Source organism: Elaeis guineensis, chromosome 16, assembly GCF_000442705.2.
Source record: "Elaeis guineensis isolate ETL-2024a chromosome 16, EG11, whole genome shotgun sequence".
NCBI lineage: Eukaryota > Viridiplantae > Streptophyta > Magnoliopsida > Arecales > Arecaceae > Elaeis > Elaeis guineensis.
The window spans coordinates 41,595,780-41,610,316 of NC_026008.2; the positions used below are offsets into that span (position 1 = coordinate 41,595,780).

At 43.4% G+C, this 14,537-nt stretch overlaps 1 pseudogene; it reads right to left on the reverse strand.

Annotated features, from left to right (window-relative positions):
- Positions 1–4,655: 4,655 nt before the first annotated feature.
- On the reverse strand, positions 4,656–5,911 carry LOC105059210 (protein BPS1, chloroplastic-like; annotated as a pseudogene).
- Between the last annotated feature and the right edge of the window lie 8,626 nt (positions 5,912–14,537).

Genomic DNA, 14,537 nt, shown 5'->3' on the forward strand with positions numbered 1-14,537 from the left:
TTACCAGCATGTCGTCCACGTACACTTCCATGTTACGCCCGATCTGGTCTTTGAAGACCTTATTGACGAGTCGCTGGTAGGTGGCGCCGGCGTTCTTCAATCCGAAGGGCATCACCCGATAACAGTAGAGGCCCTTGGGAGTTACGAATGCGGTGTGCTCCTCGTCTTCAGGCGCCATCCGGATCTGGTTGTACCCGACGAAGGCGTCCATGAAGCTGAGCAGTCAAAATCCGGACGTCGCATCCACCAGCTGGTCGATCTTCGGAAGTGGGAAGCTATCCTTTGGGCAGGCTCTGTTGAGGTCAGTATAGTCGATGCAGATCCTCCACTTCCCGTTGGCTTTCTTGACCATGACGACATTGGCGAGCCAGTCGGGATACGTGGATTTCCGAATGAAGCCTGCTTCGAGTAGCTTGTCCACTTCTTCGTCGATGGCCCTCTGCCTCTCGGGGGCGAAGGACCTTTTCTTCTGCCTCACCGGCTTCATCGTCGGGTCGATGTTGAGTCGGTGAGTAATCGTTTTCGGAGGGATGCCCGACATATCCGCTGCTGACCAAGCAAATATGTCGGCATTGGCCGTCAGCAGCTCCGCCAGTCGGCGTCGTTCAGCGTCGGGCAATTGAGACCCGACCCAAACCTTCCTATCGGGACTTTCTCCAATCGGGATCGCCTCGAGCAGCTCGGCGGGCGAGCCCCGCTCTTCCTCCTCCCTTTGGTCCAGTTTGTCGATTGTCAGAGGATCCTTCGTCTCGTCGCTTTGAGCGGAGATTTGGAAGCATCGCCGGGCGAGCTGTTGATCTCCGCGTATCTCTCCGACTCCATTTTTGGTCGGGAATCGAACAATGAGATGGTACGTCGAGACGATCGCCTTGAGGGCGTTCAATCCGGGTCGCCCAAGTATGGCGTTGTAGGCCGAAGGAACTTGGACGACCGCGAAAGTGAGGGAGACCGTGCTTTGCCGTGGTTCGGTACCGACCGTTACGGGCAGGGTAATTTCTCCCTCTGTCGTGACGGTGTCTCCGGCAAAGCCGATCAGGGGCACAGGGATCCTTTTGAGTCGGTCAGTTGACAGTCGCATTCGGGAGAAGGTCGAGTAAAACAAAATATTTGTCGAACTTTCATTATCAACAAAAATTCGTTTTACATCATAATTGGCTATTGTCACCGACACAACAACAGCGTCGTCGTGGGGAGTCTGGATGTCCCGAACGTCGTCTTCTGTGAAGGTGATTACGTCGTCCGGGCATGGCCTTTTCGTCGGCTCCCCTCCTGCTGACGTCCCCTGTCCCAGCCGCTTGGAGATCATGTTGATGACTCCGGCCGTCGGCTGGTTAGTCGGCGCCTCTTCAGTCGGCTGGGGGCGTCATTCGGCAATCGGTTGGGTCGGCGGACCCTTCCGGAATTTGCCGAGATACCCCCGACGGATGAGATTTTCGATCTCATCCTTCAACTGGATGCACCGCTCGGTGTCGTGGCCGTGGCTCCGATGGAACCGGCAGTACTTCCGATGGTCGAGGCCCTTTGCCTTCAGAGGCGGAGGCCGTCGCAGGTATTCTTCTCCCTCGATCTCCATCAGGATCTGCGCACGGAGAGCGGAGAGAGGAGTGTAGGAGTCATACCTGGGACGCACCGGCCTCGGAGTCTGTCGTCGGGGCGATTTTTGGATCTGTCGGGGTGGAGAAAGCCGACTATTGGTCGGGGGCCTGCTTGGTTCGGCGGGCTCCCGACCTTTTCTCCGCTTCTCCTTCGGACCCCTGGGCTCGGCCAAGCATCGGTCGGACGCTCCTTCGTCCGCGCGTATATACTTGTATGCGCGCTCCAGTAGCTCGGCATATGTTCGGGGGAGGGTCTTGTCCAGAGAATAAGTAAATCGGGACGACCTCAGACCCCGCTTCATGGCTGAAACAGCCATGTCTTCGTTGAGGTCCCGGACCTCGAGCGTGGCCGCGTTGAATCGCGCCACGAAGTGTCGGAGCGTCTCGTTTTCTCCCTGCTTGAGGGAGAAAAGGCTGTCCGACGTTCGCGGCGGCTTTCGACTAGTGCTGAAATGGGCCACGAACGAGTGCTCGAGCTGCGCGAAGGAATGGATACTGCCCGATCGAAGACCGGAGTACCAAGCCCTGGCAACCTTGCGGAGCGTGGCAGGGAAGCCGATGCAGAAAAGAGCATCGGTTGCCCCTTGAATCGTCATGAGAGCTTTGTAGCTCTCGAGGTGGTCGACTGGGTCGGTGGAGCCATCGTATGGCTCCACGTGCGGCATTTTGAACCGACTGAGAATCGGCTCGTCGAGGACCAGTCGGGAGAGAGGTTGGGCGGTCTGGAAGTCGACGTCGTTCGAAGACTTCTGACCGTCCGTCTGCAGTTGGGCGAGTCGGCGGTCGATTTCCTCAAACCATCGCTCGTAGTCGTCCGCTCGTCGATGCTGGGAGACCCTAGGGGTGGAGCCTCCGGAAGATTCTGAAAGGGAGGCCGACGGTGTGCGCGGCCGCTTCTCCTTCCTTGCCCGTTCCAACGGGGAAGGAGAGGGCCGCTGGGACCGTCGGTCGTCGCGCCGTGGTCGTCCCTCCTCCTCTCCGTGGGAGCGCTGTTGGGAGCGCTCGCATGGAGGCGACAGGGGTCGGCGCGGCCGTCGGCGGCTGCTCCTGGAAGGCATAGGTCGGGCCGCCGGTTGCTGCTGGAGGCTTTTGACTGCGTCAGTCAGTACGGTCATCTGCCGTACGATGGCCGCAATCTGGACCTCCGTGGTCACCGCGGAGCGCGGAGAGCTAGACTCCGCCGTCGGTGGGGGCGGGGAGGCCTCTTCCCGGCGGGAAGAGCGCCTGGCCGACCCAGTGACTCTCGATCGTTGAGCTCTTGTCTTTGTCATGCTGTGCCCCTTCCTGGCGCGCCAATCTGTTGCGGCCAATCGCCTCATCGTCCGATCGCCGGGGAGCGTGCACCTGCAAAAGGAAGTCCGCACTGACCGGAGGCGGCTCCGGCGGGGACCCTCCGACGGTCAAGTCAGAGAGGTGACTGGGCAACAGTGAAATGCAGACAGAGAGCTCTGAGAAAGAGAGAGAGAGGGAGAGGAGCAAGCCTGCATATGTGGGAGAGACGGGCGGATCGATTCTTTGCACTGTTGCCTTCCCCGGTATATATAGTGGAGCTAGGTATGGCGCCGTCATTAATGGCGCGGACAAGTGAGGAACTGTCAACTCACTGTGGATTGTCAGAGTCGCCGTGAAAACGTCATGTCGCCGTGTGGCCGTCCAATCACCAGGGTTGACCCGGCTCTCGGCGGGACAATGCCCCTAGGTAACTGCGCCGCATGTCCGTGTCAGAGCTGACAACGTCTGGCGGCTGTACGGTGGTCGGAGGGGCCGACCGACCCAAGGTCGGTAGCCAGCCGAGTGGTGTCGGGCCCCTCCATCGGTCGGCGAGCTTCATGTGAGTCGGCCATCGAACCTCGGGGTTCAGTCGGTCGGGATGGATACGCCCGACATACCCCCAGTCGGCGATGGGCCGTTGGACGGCCGGCGGTTAGCCGCTGATGGCATCCGTCAGTCGGTCGCCCCGACCGACGATCGGTCGGTCTATCGGCCAGTCGGAGTCGTCCGTCGGAGGCGGTTGGACCGTCAGTCGGTCGGTCGGGCCACCGACGGTCGATCGGTCGGTCGGGTCGCCGGTCGGTCGGACCCTCCGACAGCCGGTCGGTCGGTCGGTGGGCATCCCCCAACAGGATTGAAGGTGATTAGTTACAAACATTTCTTGCCTATCCAATGTTAAGTTTGGAAATAATATGTAGCTTCCACTTCTTAATGATTTATGGGAATGGGGAAACCATTCTGCCTCATTTACGGTTGCTCATATTTATTGGAAGCTAAAAAGCTGGTTGATTGTATGGCTAGGAGGGTTATACTTAGTGATTTTAAGTGGGAAATTGGTGCTGTTCTAGATTCATATGCTTTGCAAATCCTTCATGTTGACAGTAACGGAATTAGTTTTCAAAGACATCTTCGATTTTATCCTCTATTATAAGTTCAGATTGTTACTAACCTTGTGCCGCATGTTGTGCCAGTCCCGCTGCCAGTCTCGATCTATATATCAATGTAATGCCAATTCTTTCTGCTTTTTATCTTATGCCATTGGTTATATCTTCTGCCATTTTCTGTGCCAGTTTATGATACCAGCTTTATGCCATGACTATCTTATTTGGCTCAAGATTCTTGACAATGCCAAGACTCATGCTCAGCATTTCTCTCTATACTATGCTCTTTATGCAGCTCATGCAGTTTATCCAATTGAGGCACTATATACAGCTCATTGTTATGGTACTGTAGGTTTTACTCTGTCTTGTTCAATTTTGCATAGCAGGGCACTTTGTTGCTGGCTGTATGTTCTTCTTCTCTGATTTAGCTATTAATGTTGTATTAAGTCTGCTCACACTTAACAGAATCTGTAAACAGTATTTTACTTCTTCTGTAATAAAGTTGATCCCCCCCTCCAAAAAAAAAAAAAAAAAAAAAAAAAAAAAAAAAAAAAAAAAATGGGAAACCCCAAGAAATGGGGGACGACTTAAAACTTTCTTATACTAGGCCTTGTAAAACTGAGGAGCAAAGAATACACCTGACATAAGTGAGAAAAATAGCTTGAAAATAATTTTGTTTTATATTTAATTTTCCATCACTTTCCAGCATTTCTTATCTTTTTTTTTTTCCTCTGTCTACAAAGGTTTTCTTTTTCTTTGGCAGATTTTTACTTTCTAATCCTTCAAATCAAATGATGAACCAAGACTTTTTACGAATTTTCATGCAGACCCTTCTAGGTACATCTATTTACATTTTTCACACCAATCCGAAAGCTCCCTAATGCGGCGTCCCTCGTGCACAAAGCCACGCGGAACAGCCCGTTAACGCCGTCTGACAAACGGTCCAATCCATCGGTCATCTCGTCCACCGCCTTCACCGCATCGTTCGCGGCACTCCGCAGCCTTTCCATTCTCTTCCCGTCATCCTCCCCATCCATAACGGCAGCCAGTCTCCTTACGGAAGCCTCCACCGCTTCCACTTCCCCGCGAACCCGTCCCCGAGCTCGTCGGAGACCGCCGCCGAGACGTTGTTGAAGGCCTCCGCCCACGGAAATTTGCCGGAGATCTTGATCCCGGGGAGATCCACCTTCTCGCCACCCCCTAGAACCGCCGTAATGGCGCCGAAGACCAAACTGGAGACGGCTTCCACGGCATAAATCGCCCGGCGGACAGCTGATATCTTGCCGCGCGGGATAACGGTCGGCGCGAGAGATCTAGCCAGCTCGCCGGCGGAGTCGTTGATGGCGTGCCTCGGGGCCCGATCCCGCTCGACGATGGCCTCGTGGGCACGGTGGAGGGAGTCCGGGGAGGTGCAGGACGAAGCGGAGGAGGCGGCGGCGGCGGAGGCGGTCGATGTGGGCTCGACGGTGTTGCAGGCGTCGAGGATGGGACGATGGCCTCGTGGGCGCGGTGGAGGGAGTCCGGGGAGGAGAGGAGGTGGAGGACGAAGCGGAGGAGGCGGCGGCGGCGGAGGCGGTCCATGTGGGCGCGACGGCGTTGCAGGCGTCGAGGATGGCGGTACCGGAGTCGAGGTGGGCGGTGATGGCGTCGCGGTGGGATCCGGGGAGGGAGGGGTCGGAGATGAGGGTGGCGGCGTCGGCAAGGGTGAGGGCCAGCAAATCGACGGCCCGGGAGAGCCAAGAGAGAGGAATCGAGAACGGCGAGCTGGGGACGGGGAGGAGGGAACGGAGGCGGGCGACGAGGGCTTGGTCGAAGAGGAGAAAGGGGGAGGGAAGAGAGTTCTTAGAAGGGAAGAAGAGGAGGAAAGAGAGAGGGGAGGGGGACTTCTCACCGAGAAACATCGTTGTTTTGGGGTGGGGGGGAGAGAGAAGAAGGGAAGGCGGCGAAGGAGGAGGCGCGGAGAGGAGAAGGGGTGCAGTTGTGGAGAAGTGGGTTTGAATAAATTGAGCGCGACGAGGGCACAAAAATCACAGGGGGCGGGCACTATAAAATATCGTATATAGGACGGGCGCGTGCCACGTATCTCTTAATATTAATTTTAAAAATTAAATTTAAAAATTATATATATTTTATATTAATAAAATTATTAATTTTTTGATTAAAATATTTTTTATTTTAATATATAATAATACATATTATAGGATCAAATAATACATACTAAATATATAACAAAGCAATAGATATTATAAACTTTTTCGATACATACATATAGCTAAATTGATATATAATTTATCAAATTTAATATTTATTAATATAAAATATATAATTAATTGATACATATCTAGCAACATATTTATCTAACATCTCAATATATATTTTTTAATAAAATAATATATAATTTTTAAAATATAATATTCATCAGCATACAATACATATTAGATGATTTATTGATACATACTATCAGCTTTTCCAGATGACTTATTGATACATACTATAAGTTTTTTTTGATATACATCCAGTAATGATCTAATATACACCTCGAGATGTTTTCTCCTCTTTCAAATTTCTCTTCTTTTCTAAGATATTTGCATCTAAAAATTTATGAAAACAGTGCATTATTTTACCTAGAGGTGTGTATTGGAATGTTAGATAAATATTTTGTTAGGTGTGTATCAATTAACTATATATTGTATACTAGTGAATATCAAGTTCAATAAACTACATGTTAATTTATCTATAATTAAGTATGTATTGGATCGTTGCTAGGTGTGTATCAAAAAAGTTTCCAATATGTATCAATAAGTCATCTAATATGTATCATTTGCTAATGTACTGTGTACTGATGACTGCTATATTTTGAAAATTGTGTATTGTTTTATTCAAAGATATGTATTGGGATATTAGAGAAATATTTTGCTAGATATGTATCAATTAGTTATATATTTTATACTAGTAAAATTAAGTTCGATAAACTATGTATCAATTAGCTGTAAGTATAATTTGGATTGTTGCTAGATGTATATCAAATAAATTTATAGTATGTATTATCTGATTATATATTTAATGTATATGATATGATCATATAATTCTATATATTAAAAATAAAAAAAATTTAATCATAAAATTAATAATTTTATTTATTATTTATTTATTTATTAAAATTAATATTAAAAAAATACGCATCTCATAGGATATTTTATAGTGCTCGCCCATATGATTTTTGTTCGCGATGAGAAAGCCGAAACAGGCTTCTTCCGCGAAGGGGAAGGCGGGCTTGAGATGCATTTTACGGGAATGCCGTCCATGGATCCTCTAATTACAGAAATGACATGCATATGGCAATTTGTGGATCAAAAGCAGTGGACCCTGGCACGTGGGTTGTGATATGACTTATAATGCCCGATCCACTCGCAAGAGAAATTATGCTAATCTCTCGAAGTGCAGGCGACCATAATTTTGCAATTGAACTCGACTAATGTTTTGATAGCTAACCTAATTCATAAATAATAATTACTTTGAATTGGGTGTGGAATGTTATGTTATTTCAAACCGTCTGGTTCAGAGCACACCAAATCATAGTAGGCATGGATGGATAGGGTTCTGCTTGTTAAGAAATCTAACAAAACTAAAAAGGGAGAGAAGAAAAGAGAGAGAGAGAGGAGGGAGGGATAGAGAGAGAGAGAGAGAGGGACGAGGAGGGAGGGATGGAGAGAGAGGAGAGAAGTCCAAAGAGGATGAAAATATATATTTTTGAGCCCCATCTCCTCTCGCTACACAAAAATAATGAAAATGGATCTCAAAAGATTTTTTTTTTTTGGCTTCTCTGTCTCTCCCCCTCCCATCCTTTTTCTCTCCCCCTCCCTTTCTTCTCAATGAAATAATGGCTCCACCCCTATTTTCATGCGCTCAAAGGAGAGGGAGCTTGAAAACCCTCCTCTCTTTCTCTCTTCTTCTTTCTCCTTCTCCCTCCCCCTCCCTCTCTTCCTCTCCCTCTTCTTGTATTTTTTTTCTCTATCTCTCCTTCCCTCACCGGCTCTGACTATGTTGGCGCAAATTCAGAATAGAACTCAAAGTAACATGCCCTATTATACCGTCAGATAATTCGCACAATTTTTAGTCAAAGTTTATCATTCATCATCCAGTTAGATTTGATGATAATTTAATCAAACTTATGTGTATTTCATACGTCCATTCATTTTTTTCCTCCGGCAATTGTGGATCATAATCCCAAAAATCCAAGCTAAAATAATAGGACAAAAGTTAGTGGCTTACAAAGCATACAATAACAATTGAGTATATAATAATATAAAATATATATATATATAAATAAAAAGTAAAATCATAAATATCTTAAATTATTTGCGATGGTGCTCTAAAAGATATTTTAATCTTTCTACTATTTATCTATTTTCGACTGTTAGATTAAATATGGACCACTTGGATCCAGATTTCAACTGATTGAAGTTTCAATGTATATGGCTAGTACAGAAAATATTTCAAAAATTAAAATTATTTCATGCCATAATTAAATTGATTTTTTTTAAGGAATCTTCTCCGTGGTCCACTGAAGGCGAAGGTAGTGAGGAGAAGTCATGGGCCCTCGGGGGGGTGGGGGGGATAGCGGGTGGCGGGGGGCTCAAAGGAGCCAGGAGGCATGGGCTGCTAGAGTGTGGTGGCGCGGAGAAGCCATGGGTGCCAAGGGAGGGGAGACTAAGAGCAGAGGAGTCGCGAGCACCAAGAGGTGGGGGCGTGGCATGGCTTAGAGCAATCGCGGATGCTGAAGGGAGGGTGGGAAGGGACCAAGAGCGGAGGAGGCATGGACCATCGGGGAGGTGGTGGCGCACAGAAGCCATGTGTACTGAGGGAGGGGGGGATCAAGAGCGGAGGAGCTGTGGACATCAAAAGGTAGGGGGAATCGTGGGCACGGGGGTACAAAGCAACCACGAGTGCCGACGGAGTGGGAAGGGACTAAGAGCGGAGGAGGCATAAGGCACCAGAGGGGTATGATACGGAGAAGCTGTAGGCTGCCAAGGAGGTGGGGAGAAACCACAGGCACAGGAGTAGGAGGCGCAGAGGAGCCGTGAGTGCCGAGGGAGGAGGGACTGAGAGTAGAGGAGCCATGGGTGCCGAGGGATAGGGGGACAAGGGCGGAGGAGACACAAGCGGAGGGCGGGGGGAGAGCACGAAGGAGCGACGAATGGCGTTAGAGGAGGCGTGGCGCAGAGAAGCCACGGGTATAGAGAGAGAGAAGAAGAAGTAAGAAAAAAATAATAATAAAATTTTATTTTTTAAAAAATAATAATATATAAAAATGATAATATATAATATTTTAAATATTTTTTATAATAAAATATTATAAAAAAATACCATAGTAAAACTCTTATATTTATTATCCGTCAAAGATCTAATAGCTGAAGTCTCATATTGCACTTGATAGGTGTGGTGGAAGACCACCAAGATTTTTGTAAAATATTATACATTTTGATTAATATTTATATTTATTCATCAAATATCTCTATAGAAATAATATATCACTAAAATTTACATAAAGTTCCATTGCATGAGCATTACCAAATCTTGGCAGTAGAGGCATTATATAGCACTTATAATGAAAATTTAATAGATAGATAACAATTGTGAAAAACGTAAGGAAAATGTCTTCGAATTATCACACGGTTTGATCAAGACGTGGGGTTATTATAATTTGACGTTGAGCTGACCAAGCAACGTTAAAGGACCCCAGACTAGGACGAAAGCCATATATAGTTCAGTAGAGCGAACACGCAATTGTGGTGACATCTCTTTCTCATGGCTTTTACAATGCCTTTTGCTTGTAAACAAAGGAAACGAAAAGCAACCCAAAAGAAAAGAACAATAACTTACTAATGTATAAGTTTATATGTACGTTTTTAGCTTTACTCTAACTAAAAATAATCTAAGTATCACACAAAACATCGTCGCGTTGCTGCTTTTATTCCAGTATCGAAAAAAATTATTTGGATGGAAAAAAATAATTAATGAATTTTATTCAGATACGAATTATTTGCCAATGCTTGTTTGAAAGCTAAATTAGTGAAACATGATGGTACCAATTACCAAAAGTCCACATGCAATCTTGAATGAAAGGCAAATGGTATGATCCACCGTGGTGAGAGATTCAGTAGATCAGCCCATGCCATACGTAGCTGTGGAATTATTAGTAAGCAAAGTGCCAGATTGTTTACCAAAAAAAAAAAAAAAAAATGCAAACTGCCGGATGAGTCTCCCTTCCTTGCTCTCTCTCAAACAAGAAAATAAAACATATATAATTTTTACACATTTGTATCCCTTTCAAGTACAATTTGAGTATATGCAGTAGTGCTCGGTATTAGTTTTTTATTTACAAAAATAGTCACTCCATTATTGGTTTTTGCCTTTCATATATATATATATATAAAGATCGCTTTTTGCCACAATGATTGTTTATTTTGATTTTGCGAAAAAGGCTATTCTAAACTTTTTCTTGACCCAAATATTTTTTTGCCATATCATCTTGATTAATGGATAGAAAAAGAAAGGGAGTGGAAGGAAAATATATAATATGCATAAAATAAAATATGAGAAAAATGATGATAGCTAGAGAGAGAAGAAAGAGAGAAGGAGAACCGATCACCACCAATAATTTCTACCAGTATCCATCACCATCAATGATTGAGAGGACAATAAATCAGCTCTTGCCACCTAGTATAGCATTTGGCAGTGGGAGGTAAGGATTTTTGTCTCCCCAAATGAGCTATTTTGTAGAGTCTGCTATTTTGATGGAGAAGGGATTGGGCTCAAATGAGCTAAAAAAATTTGGAATTAGAGATGACCAAAGAATATTGTTTTAGATAGGAGCCAAATGGCCAGCATGGATGGATTGAGCCTGATTTATATTTTATAGAGATATAATGATGAAACAGTAAAGCCAAGCAAGCAAGGACTGTGATGAATTGTAATTCATTAGAATTTTCATGCTACCAACAATCTCTTGGGTCTTGGCTCAATAATTCTTTTATCCCCATGGTAGGTGGTAGGTGAAGAACTAATAAAATGTTTTAAATGCAAATGTTATCCTAAAGTATGTCATACATCCATCTAGACATGCCAGTATGCGCTCTATATACATCAAAGTAGTGGTACCGAGTTGGATTCTGGTTTCAGAAAAAATAGATGCAGACTTGTAGGTTTTCAGTTTTTTATTTTGTCCCATATGTAGTTAACTAAAGTATAGGCCCGGGCTTAGGTTCGGGTAATGGAAATATTATAATTTTTTATTGGATCCTTGTCAAGTTTAGGTATGTTAAAACCAACATTTTTTTAATTTTTCCATTCATGGTGCTAATTAAAACCAAATATATATTTTTGAACTATATAAAAGTAGCTTCATTTTTTAATTTTTAAATTTAAAAATAGATTTGAAATTACAGATATCTCTTTAGAGGGAATTTTTTTCTTGCAAAGAATCCATTGTCGTACTAAGTATAGGTCCAAGTAGATATTTCTTTTAGAAGGTTTAAAAATGCGAGTTATTTATAGAAGGCAGGCCTCCAAACCCTTCTTCAAAAAAGAGATACCTAGATACTTTCAACAAGAAAAGTCTTTAGAACTTACATTTTTATTTTTTATGAAACCAAATCTGAAACTTTTGGTAGTCACATGCATCATACCTAGTTATCACAGGTGCACGACATAATCCATATTTACCCAAACACATTCTTAAAAGCTAACAAATACGACGCACCTCCCCTTTTCCCAACTGATCAACCATGTGCTGCCACATCAATACATAGCCTAATGTGTGTATACAGTGGTATCACTCAAAACAAAATTAAGACCAAGATTTTGTTACAGAAAATTTCACTAATTCATTGTGCAAATTCAATAAACATCAAGCATTATTAATATGCTTCTCAGATGTGATCATGGTTTTTAAGTTTAGATAAGGTCATTAACGTACTCTGGGCTCATTGATAAGATTTGATTCCGGTTTAAAGTAGAACTGATTCCACCCGAACTAATTAAGAGAATTGGTCATAATCGAAAGCTGGAGCAAGCACCAATTGGCTTTAAATAATCTTGTGCCTTGACATCACCCATTTGAACGCACGTCTATATAACCATTTATGACTACTATATGGGATGCCATTCAAAAAAAAAAAACTTAGGTACGAATAGTTTATTTTAGGAGATTTTGAAGTGGGCATTTGTGTGAAGGAAGCAAAATTGAGACAATCTTCTGGCATCCATACGCAATTAAGAATCACTTTATATATGTGTGTGTAAACCCAAAGTCCACAAACAGCTCGAGTTTGGAACAAAAATATGTTATGCAAGCAAGATATCCAACATAAAGAATCAATAGACAAGGGGTCTCCGACCTCTAGTTTTCTATTGGATTTTGGCCTTCGCACCATAGCTTCTATAAGTTGGCTACGTAATTCAATTCATGAATGGAGGCATTAATTTTTTAATGCAAGCAATTTTAGATAAGCTTGTTGTCGATTACCAAAACAAGACAACAACAGCCGAGGTTTTGGTGGTTACAAGGAAGATGGCAAAACTTAGAGAGTGGAAAATGGTTAAGTTTGCAGGTGGCATCAAGAAAACTAGTGCTCGACACCGAACCAAACGAGACATTAGTCCTTGAGGTAGGAGAACGTCCTATGATAGGATATAAGAATATGATGGATGACTGTGATTCACCTACTAAATGAGCCACTTTAGAGATCCAGTCATCCAACAGGACCATGCGATGCATGATAAGGGAACTATGAATAACATATTTTGCACCTAAGTAGTCCATTCAAACTAAATTATTAAATAGGCTAAATATTTTGGTGAGAGATGTCATACAATCAAAATCTTCTTCATCAATATTGGATGGTTTGTTAAGCTTCACAAAAAATGCATGACCGCAACATTAGGTATGACAGCCTCGGAATTTAGTTTTTAAATGCTAGACCAACATTTATAATATTTATTTATGTCATATTTAGCTTTTATTTAGAACTATTGAGAAATCTTAGGAAGTCAGTTCTATATCTAATAAATTTTAGAAATTCAAGGTGTTGGAGAGCAATGATAATATAGAGACTCGATGAACTAAGCTTAGACATTGGAGAAAGCCAACACTTCCAGTAAGGTTCGTATTGTAATTGAGGCTATGAATTGGAATTTAAACCCATATAATATTGATTTGTCAGAGCCAACGCAAACTTGACATATTACTTGACTAATATAAATGAAGTTTGCTTTAATTAATCAACATGTACTTAAAGTGCTGAGTTTGAGTTGAACTGACTGAGCCTCGTATAAAATACATTGAGATAAAATAATATAATCATTATAATAACAAGTAGTAGAATTGAAAAATTTTTGGATATAGAAGTAATGCTGAGACATTTAAAAAAATGATGTGATAAATAGTTTTGTCATTCTTGCTTTAATCAAAATAAAATAGTTAAAATTAATAATTATGTTTTTCAAGACTTGGTTGAAAAATAAATATTAACTATACTATTTGTCTATTGTATCAAGATAAATTAACTCAAACAAGCGAGATCCAACTTATATTTAATTCATTTAGATGTTGAGCTTAAAAGCTAAGGCTTATATTCAACTCATTTATTTATCAATCTAAGTCTATTGCAAGCTGAATTTTGAATCAAGAATGCATGCTTGAGAATACTGATTGATTGATTCATGATTTACTGAATCCGTGTCTTCTAGTGAAAATGAAAGAGTCAAATAGAATGCATAAGTCGAATAGAAAGATGTTCATGATGAGTCAAAATAGCGTATAAATAAGTTGCTAAGCAATGGAGAACGGAACTTCTCTCAAACATCAGTCTTTGACTATTCAACCATCGAAAGAAGGACGAATAGTGGAATAGGCAGATGTTGCTGAACTACTCAACCATCGAAAGAAGGATGAATAGTGGAATAGGCAGATATTGCTGAAGGTCATTTTGTTGAGAGTATGAGGGCAAGATCGATTTCTATTTTCTCAAAAGAACTTGAAGGAAAAATCATCTTTTTCCTGTGTAGGATCTTCCAGATTTCATCAAATCTAGGACAGAATAAATTTTATATTTTTTATCCTACGTTGTTTCAGATCTAATATCTATTAGATCTAATTTTATTATCTGATATTTAAAATCTAAAATTAAATCTAAAAATATGAGAAATATAGACATACCTCGAGGGTAATCTAATTACCCTGTAGATGATCGCAGCACTGCCTGAGGTTCTGATGTAGCCACGCAAGCGTCTGGCCTCTACCAGTATCCATTCAGGTAGGATCTGGAACGTCTTCTCCTCGCGATTCTACGCTCCAAAAATCAGATCAATATCTGATTTGGAAGTACTTCAGAACTCCTTCTGAAGTTGGAGCAGCAGCCTGTCAAAGATGTCCTGCAGCCTTTTGTTCCAGACGTCACCATGTCTTGTACCTTTGCCAGATGAACGTCTAACTTCTTGGACGTGAAGAGGGAAGAAAGGAGAACAGGGAGGACATGGAGAAGAGGGGAGGGGGCGGCAGCTAATGAGT